Source organism: Octopus bimaculoides, chromosome 2 (genome assembly GCF_046866305.1).
Source record: "Octopus bimaculoides isolate indiv1 chromosome 2, ASM4686630v1, whole genome shotgun sequence".
Lineage (NCBI taxonomy): Eukaryota > Metazoa > Mollusca > Cephalopoda > Octopoda > Octopodidae > Octopus > Octopus bimaculoides.
Window position 1 is genome coordinate 115898147 of NC_142929.1, and position 23264 is coordinate 115921410.

The following is a 23264-nucleotide window of genomic DNA, read 5'->3' on the forward strand; positions in this document are numbered from 1 at the left end:
AAGTTGATCTTGACAGAACAACATCTCAAGTTGTATAATGTCTGGTATTTCGCAGCTAAGTAGCCTATTTTATTGATAACAAATGTCGGCCAACATAAGCCAATTATAAATGGAATTTACAAAGACAAATACAATAATGTGACCTTCTGCAATCCTTCGAATGATATTGATTAATGTATATTTGCAACATCATTAAATAATTAGTATCGCTGTGAATGGGACAGACTGAGATTTTATATAATCGCTACAAACTAATAATTGATGTATATATTTGTCTTCTGGATAAAGTCCAATTTAGGAATGACAGTAAAATAATATATACATAGAGTTAAAATATCATTAGAATCATTTAAGTGAGAGCAGGATATGGTACTATGCAACCATGGTACCACGTTGTGACTCTAAATAATATGAGTGGCTTTAAGTCGATCTTTCATTTCCAACGAAATGAAGAGCCGTTCCTAAATCATTACTGACAGATGATATCATGTGACCAGCCCAAATTATTACATTAGTGGCGAATAGAGTCATGTGACTAACCTACTTGTTCTAACTGTCATCTGGAATTTATCATGCTTTCTACAAGAATGCCAATATTCTTGAAATACGTTAGCAATTCGTCTTAAAAGCAATTCAAAAATGGTGTTACAAACAAAACTGTTGAGTACTGAAAGCATCTAACCAAAAATCTCCAGCAAGCTGTTTTTTACTTTTACAAAAATAATATCTACTGAGTCATTGAAGACGCCTCTACGAGGTAGCCCACTTGGCAAGAAATAGCAGGCAAATCTCACTCAAGTTATACTTTAATATAGGTGAAGGCGTGGCTATATGGTAAGAAGCTTGTTCCCCAGTCACATGGTTCGGTGTTCAGTGTCACTGCATGGCGCCTCAGGCATGTGTCTCCTATTATAGCCGCGGGTCGACCAAAGCCTTGTGAGTGGATTTTGTAAACAGAAATAGAAAGAAGCCCGTCGTATGTGTGTGTGTCTGTGTTTCCCATACATACATCGCGTGACAACCGGTGCTGGTGTGTTTACATCCCCGTAATTTAGCGGTTCAGCACAGGAGGCGGATAGAATAAGTACCAAGCTTTAAAAAGAATAAGCACTTGGGTCGATAACTTCGACTAAAACTTCTTCAAGGTGGTGCCCCTGCATGGCCGCAGTCTAATGACTGACACAAGTAAAAGATAAGAGAAAGATATCTTAATTAACGAAAGATACTTAATGCAGGGATAATGTAGCCTTAGATACACTGCACCCGAATAACAGAATGCTAATGGTCGAGGATAAAATAACCTCCATCTGAGAGCAAATAATAGCATCATATATTTGTCTACACATTGTAAATTTGTCAGGCCTTACCTTCAATTATACCGGTGCCATTTCTGTTTCATTGAATTATTTGCACTTCCATTCGAAATGGATCTTTCTGTCTGGAAATCAATAGCTCTGAGAAGAGAGGAAGAAAACAAAATCAATTAGCACAAACAAAAGATGTCATATATTAGGAGTTTGTTCTTTTGTTAGTTTTGTTTTGTCTCTCTCTGCAACAAGACTATTCGAAAAGTCATTGTGTTAGCTTGTATAAGGCATTACGCTAACGTCGTTGATATAAAAAAAAAGCACTGATTCACCCACTCACATATTATGATATTCATATAGCCTCATACACAAACACACCCACATTGGCGCCAGACAACAATTAATGGTCGAGTCTCTAAGTACCAGAATAATTCCTTATCTACGTAGAAATATTTAAAAGGTATGCAACAACAACAAAAAAGAGCTGCTAACAAAAACAACTTCACGAAAAGATAGTGAATAATATATAACTAGCCATTTAAATCCTAAGATTACTTATTCTTCGTGAAAATGAAGCCAATGAAATACATAAGTATAAATATAGAGTAACACAATGAAAAAACCAGACCAATTAAGTAGGTAAATATAAAATATAGACGAACACAATGACAACTGAACAGTTACTTCTTTTGAAGCATTTTTTTCACTGATTTTTATCTTGCATTATCTTTAATCATCTAACTAGCTGGATACTAAATATTCTAATTTCTATTTCGAGGTCTCTATTTGATTTCTTCCCAACAGCAAAGGTTTGTTGTTAAAGGAAAGGTTCTTCTCAAGTAGTATTTTTCTTTTTTTAACGGTAGACATTTTCCACTTAGTTATGATTTTATTATATATGCATTCATTTTTCATTGTTTCTAATAGCTGAAGTTTTTATTGAGGAAATATATTTTATGTGCACACATACACACACGCGTGCGCGCGCACATACATACACACAGACACGCGCGCGAACACATACACACACATATAATGTGTGTGAGTGTGCGCGCGCGCGTAGAGAGAGAGACAAACAGGCCGAAACCTCGAAATCTTTGTCACCCCTATTCTTGCAAAAGTAACACAAATATGTATTCTACAAAAATTATTAATTCTTCAGTTTAATGTAAAACTGTTTTTATAATAATTCGCCATAAAAACATTTATATATGAATTAACTATTGGTTTTATGGCATATGTTGCATATATTGTATGTATTGCATAATTATATATGCAACATATGCAATAAAACGAATAGTTAATTCATATATAGATGTTTTTATGCCGAATTATTATAAAGACAGTTTTACATTATATATATATATATATATATATATATATATATATATATATATATATAATACACATGTTCATAAATTTGTGTTGCAAGATTCCTGATGTGAGCCTTATGTTGAAACAGATATTGTCATATTTCGGGATGGTCATTTTTTTCTTTATTTGCCAAATAAGCACACGCATTATACATTCATTATAATAAACGAGTGAATAATGAATGTATAGTGCGTGTGTTTATATGGCAAAAAATGACCAACCCGAGAGGTTTTGGGATCGATAAGATCCAAAATGTAGGTAATGCTATCTAAGTGCTACTGAAGGACCGCTGTTAAACTCCAACGCGGGTCGTGTGTGAGCGTGTATAGGTTAGATAAAATGAGACAACAAAACCAAAGCAGTGTGAAATTTCTACGACATTTGATAAAGAGAAGGGTAATTTTACAGCTGTTTCAGGAATATAAAAGATATCCCATCATCATGATTTTACACTACAAGATCCCTTTGAATGAACACCACATGGAATTAATGTCTCCACACTATCCATTTGTAATAACAAAATATGAACTCCTATCGGAACTTACATACCACAGACAAGAAGCCTTTTTACCCATTCTACACATTACATTCCTTGGATAATGGAACAGTTAGTTTAACATCCCACATATATGTTAATTTTTATTCTTATATTTCCCTTTATACTTCCTATTTCTCTCCCTTTTCAAAATAACTTTTCATATTGAACTCTACTATTTCCTTCTATTTAATTCTCTTAGATCGTCTCTGATGATGGGATATCTTTTATATCCCTGAAACAGCTGTAAGACTACCCTTCTCTTTATAAAATGTCCTAGAAATTTCACAGTGCCTTGGCTTTGTTGTCATATTTTATTTAACCTGTATATATCACTTGTCATATTTTATTTAACCTATATATATATATATATATATATATATATATATATATATATATATATATATATCACTTGAAACAGAATTAGATCAGAATAGTGAGACACATAATATTCTTAATGTATATACAAACGTAAGAATGGCACCAGCTACAGTATTTTGTCTTAGATAAACTTTACAAACACATGTGTGTGTTATAAGAAATACAGAATTGGCTTAGTCGATGGGTTTTCAGGTACGACGAAATTTGATCTCCTCAGTGACGAACTCACCTGGTAACTCTGAACTAAGTTGAAAAATATTTATTTCGATAAATATCCTCTGATTTAAACGAAAGCTGCATGAACCTGTCACTCTTGCGCTTTTCTTTGTCGCTTGTTTCTGCCATATTCTTTACCCACATCCACTTTCTTAATATGTTTTATATTTTTCTTCTTTCGTATACTCTCGTATCCATTGACAAGTATTACTGTTCTCTTTACTGATTCCTGCATCCTTCCATATTTTTTGTATTGTCTAAGCTTCTGTTCTATGTTTTTAGCCATCACTCTATGAGTCATTGTGGGTATAAAATACAGGTCAAATATACTGCACGTCAGTAGAGTAGTATCATACTTTTCATGACGTCACTTAGTTTACCTAAAGCACATCATACGACTTGGGTTCGTCTTTTTGCTTTCTCTGAATTCTTGCATTTCACTTTTCCAACGGTCCAAGATTTGTCAGTTGTTATTTTAGCATAATTGCTGACTTTGACGACCTCGCGTGTTTCATAGCCGTTAAATATGACTTGTGTGCTTTCTACATATTTCTTTCCGTCCCACCTTGATGCATTCACGTTCTCATAATCAATAATGCTTAAACACGATAGCTGTCTATATTCTTCAAGTTTCTGAATAACTTACTTCATAAGTAGTTATTTGTGGAAAAGCTGTTCGTGAAACCTACTTGTTCTCTTAGTTCATTGCTATCTAAGATAGTATCGACGCGATTTGTAGCACTTTGGCAAATAGGTATTTAAGTTAGGTGGTTAATGGATCTATAATTTTTTAAGAATATTAATGACACTCCTCTTATATAAAAGTATGATGATAATATTGTTCCAGTTACGGTGATTTTGATTTGATATATTCTGCGTAGAAACCTGCTATTTGGTTATAAACTGGGTCTCGAACTTTTTGAAGGACTCGGTTAACACTTCTTCCTTGAATATAATTCGTGACAGAATTCTACTACTCAAAGGATGATGTCTCAGTTATTTGTTTATCAGACTTGTTTATCAGCAAAATTCAAAAAAGTAATTTCCCTAAGAAAGGATGTTAGTTCTTTGAAGCTTTCATTTTTCTGTATAGCTTGCTCGAATTTTTGGTATATCAAGATTTCGCATTCCCTCTTTCAACATTTTTCCAATGGTCTTCAAGGTTCTACGTATTCAATCTTTTTATTACTACCTCCTTTTGATTTTCCTTCTGCTCTTCATCAACGTGAGTGCTTCGTAAGCCCTAGTAGATTCTTTCATGTGTCTTTCTTTTTTACCTTTCTCCTTGCCACCACTTTGATTGCAGTCTTTGTAGTAATGTCAATCACCTTTACTCATTGCTGATCTACATTTTTGATTGACAGCTCATCATTTAATACTTTAAGTCTATTTCGTATTTCTGTTTTATAATTGTCTTTCTATTTGATATTCATTTGAAGGACTCGTACGTTACTTATGACTTCCTTTTTCCCACTAATTTAGCTATATCTAATCTCATATCATCCTTAATTTTTACTCTTGCCAAACAATGACTAAACTGCTGCTTGTTTGTCGTTACTAAAAATGTTTCATTTTTTCTTTTCGTTTCTCAAGTGTGGCTCTTTCGTGTATATTTTTGGCATAATTTCTTCTTAGAACGTTCGTTATTTCAAAGTTCTAAGGCGGCGAGCTAGCAGAATCGTTAGCACGCTGGGCGAAGTGCTTAGCGGTATTTCGTCCGTCTTTACATTCTGAGTTCAAATTCCGCCGAGGTTGACTTTGCCTTTCATCCTGTCGGAGTCGATTAAATACGTACCAGCTACGCACTGGGATCGATGTAGTCGACTTAATCCCCTCCCCCAGATTGCCCTTGTGGCAAAAAAATCATTATTTCAAGGTTCTTTCTTTCAACAAAAATCAATCAGTCTCTCATTCTTATCATTTTTTTCACACATTCAAAACTTTTCCCATTGCTTTTTCATGATTTTTAATTTTTGGTCCCCCTTAGCATCAAAATCGCTAATAATTATTGTGCATTGTATCTTCTCCTGAATCAAAAACTCTTCTACTTCTTCATTCATTGTATTTGTTGTTGTCGTTTTTGCATTGCTCCATGTCATCCTTCATTGAATAAACCTACCACTAAAAGCATTATAAATATGAAAATCCCTTTTTTTATAGCGTCCAGATTGTGTTATCTATAGGAGTTTTCCTTGTTTAAGACGATGGAGCTTTATTTGAGGAATATTTCGTTGCTATTTCTGGCAGGTTAAATGATCATGGAGATGACTCCCACCCACTTTTTCTTATTGTATTTGTCTGCGTGTTAGTGTGTTAGTGTATGTAGTGCGTGTGTATACGTTTATGTATGTGCGCGAGTGCGTATTGGTGTATGTGAGTTGTATGCTGTGTGTGTATTTGTGTGTGCGCGTGCATGTGTGCATTCATGTGTGCGTGTGTGCTGTGTGAGTATGTGTGAGCAGTTCGAGGAACTTTGAAAGTTCAAGAAATAGATTATTTTCTGCAATACATTAGCTTATATTTTTCCGTTCGAGTCTGAAAGCTTTTGAATTAGAAGAAAAATATAAATACAACAGGAACTTCACTGCTCTATTACTGTTTTCTCATTATTCACCTGTCATTCACAGTACAGGAAAAAGAAAATTAGTGAATGAGGATAGTATGGTGATTTGAGCAATGTATTAGACACCGGAAACTTGTATAGTTAACACTAGACGTCTGGATTCACTCTCATTTTGCATTTCCACGAAACAGTTAATCTCTCTTTGTGTTTATGTATTTTGTGTGCTCTAGTTGTGTTGTAATATGCTTTGTATGTCTTGTCTGTCTGTTGCAAATGTTGTGTGTGTGTGTGTTCACTGGTTGTAGATACGTTGATTTTGTGCTCCGTTTATGTTATGCATATATGTTTCTATGTTTTCTGTCGAGAGTTTTCTTTAAATTGTTGTAGATGCGTTTTTTGTGGATGAGCTATGGATGAGCTGTGGATATACTATTTATTTGTGGACGCGTGTGTTGCATATATGTTGTTCGAATCATTTGCAATATACAGTTTTAGATCCATGAAAAGACGATGAATGACATTGGTACCCCCTCTCTCAATGCAGTCTCCCAATGCTGGAACTTATAGTCCTTATGCTATTATCAAGCTTTATAGTCCTTGTGTTATTACCGGCCGTAAAAACTTGCAGTCATTTCTTCATTGTTGTTTCATATAGTTCACAATGGTATCATCAGATTCATGTACTTCTAGAGTTTTGATTAGCCAGTCATGTAGAATCAAATCAAAGATATTCTTGATGTCAATCCACATACATGATAGGTGGTTTTTGTATATTTTCGTATCCCTAGAACAATCTTGTTGACAAAGTCGTTCTATATGTCATAAATGTTCAATTATCCAGGTAGCTGATATTTTGGAGAGAAGTTTATTGACTAGACAGTCGCAGACAAATGAGAGGGCGATAATTACATGACTTATATCTTGGGAACCATTGTCGTCCCACAGGCAATGAGTCATCTAGATGACTGGTTCGAATTGTTTAAGTGCGTGTTGAACATACATTACCTGGCAGTATAGTATGTCAAACGACAACCACCAGTAATTTTAAATGTGGACAATTCTATAACTTTTCCAATTCCCTGAAGCTTGTTTAAAACAAACTTCCAATCAGATATTGGTAATTCTTTGAGGAAGATGGTATTTCAATTTCTAGCGTTACTCTGCATTCTTCTAACAAGCTATTGTTCTTGTTATATTTAGCTTCGTTTTCAAAAGTAGGCTTCCAAAATGTTTCTAATGCCTCTTTAGTGAATATCTTATCTACTTCTCTCTTCTTAATGTGTATTATCCTATGGAAATTTTGGGCACTGCTTGCAAAGATGTAGTTTTGCGAAAACCGCTTTTCTGTCTTAGCATTATCTATTTTTTTAAATGTGTTGTTGCTGTTGTTGTTGTTGTGGTGGTGGTGGTGATGGTGGTGGTGGTGTTGGTGGTAGTGGTGGTGGTAATAGTAGTAGTAGCAGCAGCAGCAGCAGCAGCAGCAGTAGTAGTAGTAGTAGTAGTAGTAGTAGTAGTAGTAGTAGTAGTAGTAGTAGTAGTTACAGAAGATGCTGATTTAATGGTGGTGTTGATGTTAATAGTGTCGCTTTACTGAATATTCAGTCTAAGGATTCGACTGTAGCACATTCCGTCCAATAAAATCTGTAAAAAATTTTCCCAGAACAGACGGTTTTGTCCGTTGGAATAGGATAATACTTCAAGGGAGAGGTTCAACTGTCTGAACTAAACAATTGCCTTATATAACCAGCCATTTTATTCAATGAAATAATTTCCTGTAGGACACTATTGCTTACACAGCATTATTAGATTACATTTTGTGTTCAAATTCCACCGAGGTCAATTCTTCCTTTCATCCATTCGGGGTGGGTAAAATAAGTTCCAGTTGAACACTGAGGTCAATGTAATCGACTAGCCCCGTTCCTCACAAGTTTCAAGCCTTACGCTTATAACAGAAAGGATTATTAGATTATATAATCTTCTAGTACCACACATTGCCATTTTGTGTAAGTCCCCGAATGTGTAGAGAAGGAATGCGAATCATTCGACCGATTCATAATTCTATTGATACATTTTTTATCGACCCAAGAAGGATGAACAACAGAATGAACAATACAGATCAGTTACTCCATAATGGTGCCCTGTGGCGTACTGATGTACTGCGAGATGTAACTAGGTCCGCTGTGAAAATAAGGAAATTATATTTAAAAAATAAATACATTTTGAAAGCGTCGTTAGATCGTTATCTACAGTACCTCGCGCTATTTGTTCCGATTCTTTGTGCTTTAAATTCAAAATCATTCGAGGTCAAACTTGTTTTATCCCTTCAGAGTCGATTATAAAAAGTACAGTTCTTGGGCGTGAAGTTAGCGGAATTATGAGAAGAACTCAAGAAATGTCTTGCGATCCAGGCTCTTACGATCTGGCGCGAAGCTTTCCATTACACAGATGTCAAGCTATATTGGCCTAAGTCAGTAGCCGGTCCCTTGAATAAACATCAATGGCATCGAAAAGTCTTGCTCAGAACTGCACATGTGTAGATGCATGCTCAGCTTTAACCGACGATGGCCCCTTATATAGGCTAAAATATATAAATCTTTCTTTTTGTACTCAAAGTCTGTCAAACTATTTTTATTTGCTCTGAAGCTTCGGTTTTAAAAGTTTTGAATCCCTGAAATAGATATATAAACTCAAAAACCTTAGTGTTTAGCAAGTTGATCTGATTAGTTACCAGTCATTTTTTTAATACCATCACGAGAAAAAATATAACCATCTTCTGTATACGGAGAGACTAACAAATTATACCTATTTATTGTGTATACAAATTAGAACACACTTAAACTGCATCACGGATTGACAAAAACTAATGATGTGACCACTATGCTTACTTTTCACAGTGAGGCTAAATTTTTCAAAATACAGACATTACTTTTCAAATAATCCAAAAACTTTGTGTTAACAATTAATTAGTTATCCACTTTGTCAGCGCATGAACTTTTATGCAAAGGGCCAGCCCAGTTGTGTCCTAGTTAGTATAGACTACAAATATACGGATTAGGAGTTTTCTTTCTCTGACGAAGGTCTAAAAAGACTAGAAACTAATCAGATCGAACCCAATTTCCTGCCAAGGAAGTTATAAAACCTGCAGTGTTGCCACTTTGTTTTCACAGCAAAGTTAAAATTATATATTCATTAAAAATACGGTACCATAAATTACATTGCACGTTATAAAAAAAAGTTATGAAATGAATCGATAATTTGTGGGTGTTTTGTGTGTGTGTGTGTGTGTGTGTATGTGTGTGCGCGTGTGTGCGTGCGTACGTGCGTGAGTGCGTGCGTGTGTGTGTGCGTGCGTGCGTGCGTGCGTGCGTGTGTGTGTGTGTGTGTGTGTGTGTGTGTGTGTGTGTGTGTGTGTGTGTGTGTGTGTGTGCCGGCGAAAGATACGATCATCGACGAGAAAACCGATACGCTAGTTCTTTCGCACAGACATTCCTTGTGATATTAGTTCCACTGCTTTGTCCGCTGTCTTGTCGCTCTCACTATTGAATCACTGAATCAATGATTGAGACCTGTAATCAACAATGTTATTCTTCTCAAATTACGTTATAAAATAGATATTAAAAAAAATAAGATGCCGATGACTCGGCTTCCCTTACCTGTTGTAGCAAATTTATTTCTTTGAAGTTCTAGAAAATACATTCTTCCCCACCCAATCCATCACCTTGAATTGAGTCTGATTAGTTTGTGAAGGATACCTTCAATAAGAAAAGAGGAGTCAACAACTGACTGTAACTATGGAACTAATTCTGGGGTTAAGTAAATATTTATCCAAATTATTTTACGTAAAAGAAAGTGTACTACTTATAATGTACATAGAAAGATAATGTAAAAATGAAATAGTTACGTCGAAGCCGGATTTGCATAGTCGAGTTGCGAAGTACTTAATATTAATTTATGTTACAGGATCTCATAAGTTAATGTTTAACTACAATATTCTTGCAATCTTTAATGCGGCTTTATCAATAATTAACATTGCCGGATAGCCTGAAATTTACTGACAACATCTAAGAGGAATGAAATATGTAGTTAAGGAGTCTGTTATCAAGGAAAACTTTGAATTGCTTGCAATGTACATTTATTGAAGAGTCACGTACGTTCTAATTTCTCCACGTGTCCAAATGATAAACCTTTCGTCCCTTACTTGATAGCTTGATCTTGAAAAAATCGTTGTTAAATAGCCCTCAGATTATACCCTTATTGCTTTAATATATCTATAAATATTTCAGAAAAGGCTTCAAATTTGAAAAAATGGAATAAATCGAACTCGATACTTGAATAGTATTTGTTATCAGCCAGTCTGTCCTCAGCTTACTATATATTGATTGACATAACCGTTAACGCGTCGTACGCCAAGTCTTACAGTGTTTAGTAACGGCCCTTTAAGTTCAAATGCTACCGAATTCAATTTTTGCCTTTCTTGCTTCCGGGGTCGATAAAATAAAGCTCCTATAAATTACTGAGATCGATATGAGTAACTATATCTCTCCCCAAAATTAGAAGCTTTCTGCCTATGCTGCAAATCAATACTGATTTCCAATATATGAACAAAGCCTCTAATAGTGGGAAGTGATATTATGGGAGAATTTACGAAAAAAACGACAACAGACGAGGACAGGTGGTATAAACAACAAAAGGATGTATTAGTTTAACGCTCGGGAATAGAGAAAGTCTTTAACGTTTCGAGCTACGCTCTTCAACAGAAAGAATAAGGAGAAAACAAGGAGAAAAACACGGAGAAAAAAAATTGAATGTTGTGGTCAGCGATCTATCATGGCGACTAGCTGATTAAATCGAGCCGGTACCAGAACTAAACTCAGAACACAAAAATATGGGAATAAGTAGCACAAGGCATTCTGTCCAGCGCTCTACCGATTCTGACAAACTTCTAAGCTAACATAAAGTCTGACTTTTTGCAGAAAAAATTTCAGCAGAATTAAATACTTGTATTTATTCCAGTCAATACACAGCATAAACATTGTTAAATAAAAAGAAAAACACTTTTTTTCCAACTATTTCTGGTGGTGTTTAACTTGATATATATTAGCTTATCTGATACTTTATTAGATAAGCTAATACAGTATTCCAAGTATATGAACTCTGAATAAATAACAAGAACTGCTTTCAAAATTCGAAATGAAATTACGTTCAGAATATAGTGAAAACTAATTTTAACCGATATTTAGTAGTCCTAATATTTTTTATACCATCTGCAGGGAAAGCTGCAGATTTGTTTGGTTTATACAATATATGATTTATTTATACTGAGATTTTTAAGAATGCGTGAGAGGCATTTATATTAGATATTTCTAAAGTAAAATTTGAATTATATATAAGATGCAAACTATATCTAATCCTCTTCTTTCCAATGTAATAAAAATTACGTCTTCATAAATAAATTTAAATAATTGGCATTTTACATAATAATAGGTCTAAATTTTGTTTTTATAGATGTTGCTGAATTTTATCAAGTAATTATGAAATTCGATTAAATTATTTTTTTAAAATTCAACTTGGATATTGCCGAAAGATAAATCTTTATAAATGAATATTATTTATATACACCTGATGATTTAACTTTTTCTTAGTTTTCAGTTGGCTATATATTTTTACGAGGAACAAATAAAAATAGCCTCTGTTATTGTCTTTAACAAAATGACCGTATTGAAAGAGACTAAATTTTCTAATTGAGTATGAGGTGGTGGTGAAGATGTTGAGTGAAATTAAACTTGCCGTAAGAATATATATTTTGATGTCATTATCATTTCTCGTGTTATCATTAGCCAATATTAAATGAACAAACATTATACTGAAAAAAATTAAATTAGGTAATTAATTTGACGAGAAATAATAGTATTCCAGGACATAATATAAAATGTTATTCTATTTCAGTTCAAAAATTAATTCTGTAATTTTTAAACATTACTTCCATTTTTAGAAGGTGCAGCAAATTTCTGCTTTCAAATTATTACATATTATTGACTGGTATCTGTATTGATTTCTAACAATGGCACAAAGTTACAAATTTTGATGGAATGAACAGACAAATATATCGACCCCAATATTTGACTGGTACATAATTATCGATTCAGGAAGAATGAAAACAAAACCGACTCTACACAATTTAAACACGGAACGTAAACGGACGTCACTAAGTAATATAATATATTGTCTTCGCTTCCATTACTTTACTGCTTCATTCATTGGTAGACATTAAATGCAAAATTTTCATGTTTTGGGGTCGAAGTAAAATTATTTGAATATACAAGATTTTTTCTTTTTACATGAATTATTTTAATTTGCTCTCAGTTTGCTATTGCTTTATTATCATTGACATTATATTTCATTTGTATTAAGACCACATTCATATACACACCAGCTCGCATTTCTTATTCTTACATGATACTCATACACAATCATGCACACACAAACACTCAGATAGATACATACAGGCACACATACGAGAAACTTATACAATTATATCATATATATATAATAATAATAAATATATATCTATCATATATATGTATGTGTGTATAGATAGATAGATAGATAGATAGATAGATAGATAGATAGATAGATAGATAGATAGATAGATAGATAGATAGATAGATAGATAGATTTAAATATATAATTTATCTTGTGCGTATATCGGGACTTGCCGTTACTCACAAATTTAAAGAAATTGTGTGTGTGTGTGTGTGTGTGTGTGTGTGTGTGTGTGTGTGTGTGTGTGTGTGTGTGTTCGTGCGTGCGTGTGTATGCGTGTGCGCGTGTGCGCGTGTGCGCGTGTGCGCGTGTGTGTGTGTGTATGTGTGTGTCGTGTGTGTGTGTGTTTCATAGCGTAGTCGCCAAAGCTGAAACCAGATCATACAGAGTCAAGAGAGATCAACGCAATTTGCTTAAACGTTGCAGTTATCACAATCGCTGGGGATTCCTTGTTTAGTATTAGTTTCCAGGTGGTCAGCAAAGCAACTGACATTAACAAAAATTTATTTTTTCAGTTGTCTTTCGATAAATGAGAAATAAAAACCTTCTAAATACATCAGGCATTTCATCCGTTTGTGTGCATTAGACCGTCTACAGGTTTTTCTTCAATATCTTTTATTGTGCATAAATAATACACCATTTTCTTCGTCTCCCCGATGAGTTTCTGTTGGATACATTTTCAGTTAAATTACTGCTATTACTGTTGATGTGGAATAATCCACTGTTTTTTGTTGAGAATACAGAGACGTTTATGTTCTTCCTAGACACAGTGACTAGTTCAGTTAGTTACGTAACGATAATTTTTATCTTTTACGTTTTGCTGAAGATCTATTAATGCACACAAAGCCTTCTAATTCTTCACTCTGGCAACCATTTGAAACAATTTCTTGTCTTTTTTATCAATTTTTGGTTGTGTTGTTGATTGTTGTTATTGTGGATTTACTTACAAATTAATGTTGTTTAAATATCGGAATTTTTCATAACGATATAGGTTAAACAACAAAATCTAGTTCGATCGAAATTATCAATTATATATATATATATATAAAATTCACGTAAGATTCTATGATGTGTCTTTGAGTGTGTCTCCACTCATACATGCATGTAATATATAAATGTGCGGGGCTGTGCCTGCTTGTCAGCGTGTGCGCATGCGTGTACGTGTATGCGTGAACAACATCATATTCAAGCATATTTTTTTGTCCAATGGGACACTGAAATGTAAATGAATTTACAAAACTATTCCCCGAGACAGTTACATTTTTCACAACTGATTCACGCTACCAATGCAATGTGTTTTCAATTTTACATGTGTGTGTGTGTGCATACAGGTGTCTCAGTATGCATGTGTGTGACTTGGTATATATGTACACACACACACACATGCATGCATATATATATAATAAGAAATCTGGTTTCAGGCATTAACAAACGGGTATCTAAACTCTCGGCCAACTAGGAGATTTTTAATAGGGCCGTCACTACTACAACATTGCTTTAGCCAGAAGCGGGTTTACTGAGAAGCTCACGTGTGTGGAAGATCCCCAAAACCCACTTCTTCACCCCAAGAGGATTATGAAAAGGAAAGTTTTCTGGTTTAAATCTCCCATTCAATCTAGAAGTTTCTACCAACGTAGCTAGGGGCTTCCTGTCGTTAATTAAGAAATATTTCCTCAGAGGTCATAAGTATTGCAAACTCTTCAACTCCCATAACGTCAAGTTGAGCTACTCCTGCTTAGACAACATCGCATCAAACATCACACGCATCAACATATTTTAAAATGCACCCGTACAAACCCCAATTCCAACCTACAACTCTCGAAACCCCACCACATGCCCTCTAGAAGGAGACTGCTACTCAAGGGCCATGGTATACAGAGCCTGCCTTACACCATCCGATGGCATCACTAGGTTCTATACGAGTATGACAGCCAATAACTTCAAGGGAAGATACTCCCAGCACATGTACTCATTCAAATCCAGGGAGAGAGAGAATTTTACTTCCCTATCTCGCTATCTCTGGAGACTGCGTAACCTTCGAGACGAAATGCCCAGTATCAAGTGGAATATTGTCGACTGGATGCCAACATATTCACTCGACGCCCCTAATTGCCAGCTCTGCCTCCGCGAAAAACTACACAACCTCTACCAACCCGCAGTATCCATCAACAGGAAATACGATGTATCCTGTTACTGTCACCAGAGAAAAGCCCTTCTGGTAAATTTCAAGCCACTGGCCACCGACTACACGGATATACCACCTTAGTACCAGCTGTTTCCCCTGAACCACCTGCACCAAGGTCACCGTCACCAACCAACCCTCATGAACAGGACCGTCAATCACCAATCCCCAACGCCTATACGTGAGTGTATGTATATACACTATGTATACGTGCTTGCACACACGTAAATACAAATGCATACACCAGTAAATATACATATGTAGGCGTATACATGCGCACACCGTATGCATTCACACAAATATACATACTAATGCATACACGTGCGCCCCCGTATACATATACGCACGTGCGAGTGCGTGTGTGCATGTATGTATATACACATACATATATACGCACACACACTCATACATATACATATATACATATAAATACATATATACATACATGCATATATATATATGTATATATACACACACGCATATACACACATATACATATATGTATGTATGTATGTGTGTATGTGTGGATGTTTGCATTACACCTATACACACATACACACACTCACGCACACAAACATATTAGCGCGTACACACACACACATATATACGTATATACTCACGCATCTACACACCACTCAGCTCTTTCCTACTTCCCCTCCAACCACGTGACCGATTTCCTATCCACCACACAATCGATTTCCTGTTCACCACGCCGTATTTACCAAATAATTGTTGACACTGAATTTACCAGCATCAAATGGTGACACCGTGCCACTTTTCTCGAACAATCGCAGTCCACCTTCCGATAATAACAATTGACCTTCTTCAACTGATCTCTCATTCAAATTTCCAATGACTGAGGATTAGCATCACGCTTTGAAACTTAAAGTACCAAGGAATTTGAATCAAACTATTTTGATCCATACATGTAACTCCCAATAAATGTGTTGAGTGCCGTTCTTTCGTTTGTTGACCCATTCGTGTGTGTGTGTGTCTGTGTCTGTGTCTGTGTCTGTGTGTCTGTGTTTGTGTGTGTGTAGGGAAAGTAAAAAGAAAAAAGCGAAAATGCACATTGAATATCTTAAATATTTCAAGTGGAACTCTCTACCTGCCAAAATTTAAGATTAAATCAAATTTCACCTGTGCCTGGGAAAACCTAATCTATGCCATTACCTGCTTAGGGTGCGGTAATCAATATATTGGTCAAACAGGAATATCACTCCGTCGAAGAACCACTCTTTACAAAGAACAAAACCGCCGCCCACAATACAGACAGATACAGGTCAGTGAACACATAGATAGGTGTACTAGGAACCTTAATACTAATTTCCTAATTCCCCCCTTCTATCAATGTTTACAGAATACCCCAGTACAGCAAAGAATGAATAAAGAAGCAACTTCTATCAATAAATATCATCCACAACTTAACCTGAACACAACATAATACAGAACACTACTAACCTTACCAATAATGCCACTAACACCCATACATTCCATATACCATTCATATTACTATATTATATCTACTCTAATTCCATCACGTCCAGAACTAATTACCTCCCTTACACAATCTTTTTACTCAGGGACTAGTAGACCCGACACCGTTTGATAATCGGTGCGCATTCAAAGCAAGTGAACAGCAATGACGATACCGGTTTGACTTTGAATTTCTTTAACAATTCAAAATAATGAATTTCATTGCTCTTGGTATGCAGATTATGCCAAGGCTGGCGCTACCACAGTAAAACAGCAGTAACCGATTTTTTTTTCTTTTTTGTATCAACAAGCATCCTGTAAGTAGGAAGATGGTCCAGCCATTTTAGTACGAGGAAAGATGAGGAAAAATGTACGTAGAGTACTTCCAGTATTTAGGTACCCACATATCACAGGTATTGAGAGGGTGATGCAACAGCGTATAGAATGTGGCAGCGCAATCTTCGGTCATCTGAGAAAACAAGTAAATGAAGATCATGATCCAAAACTAATCTAAGGCACATAAGAATTCTCTGACCTCCCCCGCTCCGGATTCTTATCTGAACCAGCAAGCCTGTACAGACCATAATATTTATTTCTTTATTCCCACAGGGGGCTAAACATAGAGGGGACAAACAAGTACAGATAAAGAGAATAAGTCGATTGCATCGACCCCAGTGCACAACTGGTACTTATTTAATCGACCTCGAAAGGATGAAAGGCAAAGTCGACCTCGGCGGAATTTGAACTTAGAATGTAGAGGCAGACGAAATACTGCTAAGCATTTCGCCCGGCGTGCTAACGATTCTGCCAGCTCGCCGCCCTACAGTACAGAACGTAATATTAATTAACAAATAAATGACAAATGAACTGAGATTACGTAATCACGTTCATTAGCTTAAAAGTGTTTCTGCTATAAGAAACGGTGTACTCAGATTTGAGTACCAGTGCAATTTGAATAAAGTGTTTCGTTATTGACAAAAGTATTTAAAAATATATAGTTGAGCACATATAGACAGACGCGTAATGCAATACATTTAATTACATATGAGGATAAATTACCGAGAGATAGGTACCGAAGAGGCATGAACGTAGACCCACATAGACAGGCAACGAAACAAGTGTGTGTGTGTGTGTGTGTGTGTGTGTGTGTGTGTGTGTGTGTGTGTGTGTGTGTGTGTGTGTCTGTGTGTCTGTGTGTGTGTGTGTGTGTGTGTGTGCGTGTGTGTGTGTGTGTGAGAGAGAGAGAGAGAGTGTGTATATATATATATATATATATATATATATAGTATCATATAGATATGCATATATTTAAACAAATACTAGACCAAGCTTTCTACTAAGATTTTTCAAAGGTTTTTAGATGCATTTCTCTCTTACAGCCCAGATGAGTCATTTGCAAACATTACAACGAAAGCAGAGCAGCTACCATAAAATTCCTTGAGATACCAACAAGAGATAGCACGCACACTGAAAATCCAAGAAAAATACAATGGGCGATGAAAATATACCAAGAGGAAACAATAGACATGAAAAGAACATGAAACGCCGAAGGCAGTACTCATAGTTAAAGTCATCTAAGAAGAAAGGACCAGCCCGCGTCCATATAAACTGAATATATATATTATTGATAATAAGCTACATATATATAAGCAAAACATAATAAGCTAAATATAAACTTAACGTTGTAATGGTGAATGCTTCACACACACAAAACAATGACAGCTACAATTACAACAGCGGCGGCAACTAAGCTAAAGCTTATTCTTTTTCCTCCGAATCACATGGATTCGAGGTCTGGGTCTTTGTATAGTGACTACGTTTCAATAATTCTTGTGTCTGTTTTCAGGCACCAACAACAACACTGTGATAATACTTTTTTCTCTATTTATGAAGAAAAGACATTTTAAAGAAAGATATTTTTCACTGTATGATAAGAATAGAAATGTCTATCTCCTGTGATTTTTCTTTCAATTTTTATCAAGTTTTTTTTTTAAACAAATTAAATAGTAACAAGGTACATTGTCTAGTATTTATATACATCAACATTTTTATTTTTATTTTCTGTGTGTGTGTATTTTCAAACAGAAACTTTAACACAAAACTTCCATAATGGAATCTATTGGAGTATTTCAATATATCAATACATTACATTGTGCCACTAATAAGCTGCGCTAACGACCGCGAGCACGATCACGACAACAACGACTACTACATTAATGACGAAGGCGGCGGCGAGGGCAGCAACGGCGGCGGCGGCGACGGCTGCGGTGGTGATGGTTGTGATGGCGGCGGCAGAGAAAGAGAAAGAATGAATGAAAATATGACGGAATAAAGAATATGACAGGAAAAATACCAAGGAATATGATGATGACGACGACGGCGGCGGCAGCGACGATGATGTTCATGTTACCGTTACTCATCGAAAGATTTTCTTCCTCTATTAGGATAAATACATTTCAAAAGTATTTATCTCAATTACAATATGGCAGACTGTTGTCTTCTGAATTGACAAGTTTCGACTGAGCATGTCAGTTTTTAGCTTGTTCAGATGAAATGAAAGAAAAAATAAATTAAATAAAATAATTTGAAGCCGTGTTCCGTATTTTACATTAACTTTATGACTTGCTACTACCGAAGATTCTAATTTGATTTGAAATTCTATTAGATTGAAATATCAATTTACTGATTTCTTATGATCTAGCTTTTATGTCTAAGTATTTATATTTATTTACATATATGGAAATGAAAAAGAAACATATATGCCAGTGTGTATCTGCAAGTATTTATGAATGAATGAATGAATGAATGAATGTGTGTAAGAATGGGTGGATGAATATGTGCATATATTATAAGTATGGATGGATTCATGGACGGACTAATGTGTAAAAGGGTGGAAGGATACTAATATACATTTATGAATGCTTTTCTAGGTTTCTTTTTAAAATGTCTCATGACTACCGGAAGAGCTTTTTCCATCTAAATAACAAAGCTTCTTGACTGAAATCTAGGTAATCATAAATACATGTATGTATGTAACTACGTATGTATGAATAATTTTGAATGTAAGGTATAACTTTATAATAGGTAAATTTTTGCTTTACCTTAAAAACTAAATAAAGTAGAGACACTACATGGATTTTTCCCTCCCTAAGCAGAATAAAATGATTTTATTTATTTAATTTCTAGTCTTGTTAGGCATTCAGAGAAAGAATGCTGATATTCTCTCCATGAATAGATAAGCAGAATATAGTATTTATGCTTTATTGTGTATGTAAATTAGGACTCAACTCAACTGGTCTAATTCACATAGTAGTGCATGCGCTGAGAAAAAGTATCAATTCATTCATGATGCACTATGCAATATTTTGAATAGTATGAAATGCAAGATATATATTTTTTAATAAAAATGCAAATTGGACTAATCGATTTTGCTGAGTCATAGTTTTTGCTGAGTCAAGTTGTAATTGCACGCACTGTTATGCAAACTAGACAGGCCAACCTCACTGAGGCTTAACTATGTAATGAGTTGCGCCCCTTATACCTCCGACCTAGCATGCTTTCACCAGAAGCTTTCGTATATAGTTTGAACATCCGAATTATTGTCAGTTATGTTATTTGAATCAGCTGGAAAAGTTTCCATCCTTTACTGGAATTTCATCAGCAACGGAGCACCCGTCTATGACTCTCTCCAGAAACATTATTGAGGAGCTTACTTTCAAAACCGGTATGAGTGCATATTTGGTCGATTTCATGATAACCATTAAAACACAGTCTGCAAGCTGCTGGCTTCACGCACGTGAAATATTTTTCGGTCAAACTGGAATAGATGTCATATAAACAGTAGGCGAATCTTAGTCTTCCAATCAAAATCAGATATATTCAAGTTGTTTTAAACAATTACTCAAAAGCCATTCCGATGCATATATCTGGTATTGAAAGTAAGCTCTTCAATGACAGACACTATTACAAAGGGCTTCACTAAAACGGTTAAATTGACTTGCATAGATAACGCCTTTTTGGAAAGTAGTTTAATTAATAAATTTCAGTTCTGTTTGTAACTTCGTTCAATTTAAATAGTAGTGTTGATTGAAATATATAGATATATCTTATACTAAACTATCACAAATTAAATGTAATTCTATCCTAAATATTTTTTGTGTGTATTTCTATGTTAATGTGACCATAACACTGATATTATCATTGCATCACTGGCTTTGATGTTAATATTGTCATTAAGGCACCAGCTGGCAGAATCGTTATCACGCCGAGCAACATGTTTAACGGCATTTCATCTATCTTTACGTTCTGAGTTCAAATTCGCCAAGGTTGACTTTGCCGCTCATCCTTTCGGAGTCGACAAAATAAGTACCAGTTGAGCACTGGGATCGATGTAATCGACTTACCCACTCCTAAAAAAATTGCTGGTCTTGTGCCAAAAATAAAAACCAATATTAATATTGTCATTAAGGCAGTGAGCTGACAAGATCTCTAGCACGCCGGGAGAAATACTTTGCCTGTCTTTACGTTCTGAGTTCAAGTTCTGTCAGGATTAACTTTGCTTCTCAACCTTTCGGGATCGATACAATAAGTACTAGTTGAGCATTGGGGTCGTAACCCCTCCCCCGACGTAACCCGACGTAACCCCTCCCCCGAAAAAACTGTCCTTATACCAAAATTCGAAGCTAGCATTAATATAGTCATTTTCTTTATTTCGCATAGCAAAAGATCCCAGTATTTATAGTTTTGAAGTATTTACTGAAGTATACGCACGGGACTCCTTCAAGTCGTGTCATTTATTGAGAAACATATTGCATTCTTTCAATATTTTGATAATGAAATTATGTACATACTATTAAACGTCGCTTCTTGAACGATATCCCACATTTCATTTCATTCTTTTTATTTTGTTTTTCGCCATATTTCATGTTGCCATGGCAATCCAGGCGATAATCACTAATGTTTGGTATTGTTGGAAACGTTATTGTAATAGATTCAACTACTACTACTACTACTACTACTATTACTACTACTACTACTACTACTACTACTACTACTACTACTACTACTACTATTACTACTACTACTACTACTACTACTACTACTACTACTACTACTACTACTACTATTATTATTGTTATTGTTATTGTTATTATTATTTCTCTTATCTCAATTATAGCCTGATTCTGATACAAGAAACGGTTCCTATGTGTTACACTTCGATTCCATTCCTGTATTCTAGCTTATCTGTTTATATCCAGTAAATATTGTATTTGTCACATTTATTATCAGTTTCAATGTAATATGAACGTATCTCTTAACAATATCTTTATTGATTCTCTGGACAGAAACGTTCGTTGTGCTTAATACAGTATCACTATATCAACGAATTAACTATGAAAGTGTTGTTGGCAAGTAGAAACTATATTTTTCTCATCTTTTCTCATTTTCACGCTACCTACACTTTCGTACTAAAAAGAATGTTAAAACAAGATCATGGATAATCTTAAGTTTCCATAGCTGAAATTACCTATTTTATTTTTCACCTGAATTTCTACAATTTGAAAAACCGAGAATTTCACCAGAGTATGTGAGAATAGTTTTATATTTTCGAAATGAAAATATCTCTTTCATGACAATATCATCATGATAGAAAAGATAAGTGCCATTCAGCTACCGGAATCCCCTATGAGTGCTACTCATCCTTTCAGGTAAGAATGTGTACGTGAGTAACACTCTCGGTGTCTGATCAATTTTTCTCTGTGTTTCTTGCACTATGGAAGAATAAACTCTAAGTGGGCATTTGTTCGCAAAGTTGCAATGCTAAGAAAAGCTGTTAAAAAGAAAAAAATATCTATATGATAATACGAAAGATTATAATGCTTTTCACTGAAAATAAAACGCTTTACAAATGTTCTTTACCAGAATTGTGCTATCTCCATCAAGGAAGTTCTTTGCTAACTAAAGCCAAATTTTAAAAATAACTCGATTTTACTACTCGCTTAAATAAGATTAGCTGTTACCATATAAATCACAGAAAATATGGTTGACTTGGAGCTAAAAACCTGCAGAATTCTATAACATTGCGATATTAACTTCTCGTGTGTGTAAGTGTGTGTATGCGCGTATTTTGTTCTGTCCTCTGTGTGTGTGTGCACACGAGTGTAATGTTTCATCAACTTGGAAATGTTTTACTAGCTTTCCCACATAACACAATTTTCCTGTGTAATTATCGCTTTATTTACATTCAAAAATCTCATCATAAACCCAAATTATGGTGACTTCGTTCTCACCGACTAACGTTTTATTTCGAGTACATTTTTCTTTTTGAACATTGCTTCTTGAATAAATTAAACACACTGAATATACAGAAGAGAGGGCTCATAAACTTGTAAGGCCTGCTGTTGGAGTGGAAACAATATTTCCTTGAAGATTTTGTCGGTTAATTCTCAAAAAGCTGCTGAAGAGATATTGACTCAAAGGAGGAAACTAAGTTGACGAAATAGTTGTAACACTTTTATAGGAGTGTTACACATGCTTTAAAAGTTAAGATTATAATCACTGACCATAATTCAACACACTGAACATCTTTTACTATACACACACACACACACACACACACACACACACACACACACACACACACATATATATATATATATATATATATATATATATATATATAATAAT

General features: G+C 35.0%; 1 long non-coding RNA gene across 1 annotated transcript; it reads right to left on the reverse strand.

Annotated features, from left to right (window-relative positions):
- Positions 1-1367: 1367 nt before the first annotated feature.
- On the reverse strand, positions 1368-21521 carry LOC149137209 (uncharacterized). Its single transcript, XR_016237960.1, has 3 exons — positions 21428-21521; positions 10030-10128; positions 1368-1454 (listed from the first exon to the last, which is right to left on the reverse strand). It is a non-coding gene; the product is annotated as an uncharacterized LOC149137209 (long non-coding RNA).
- Positions 21522-23264: the final 1743 nt, after the last annotated feature.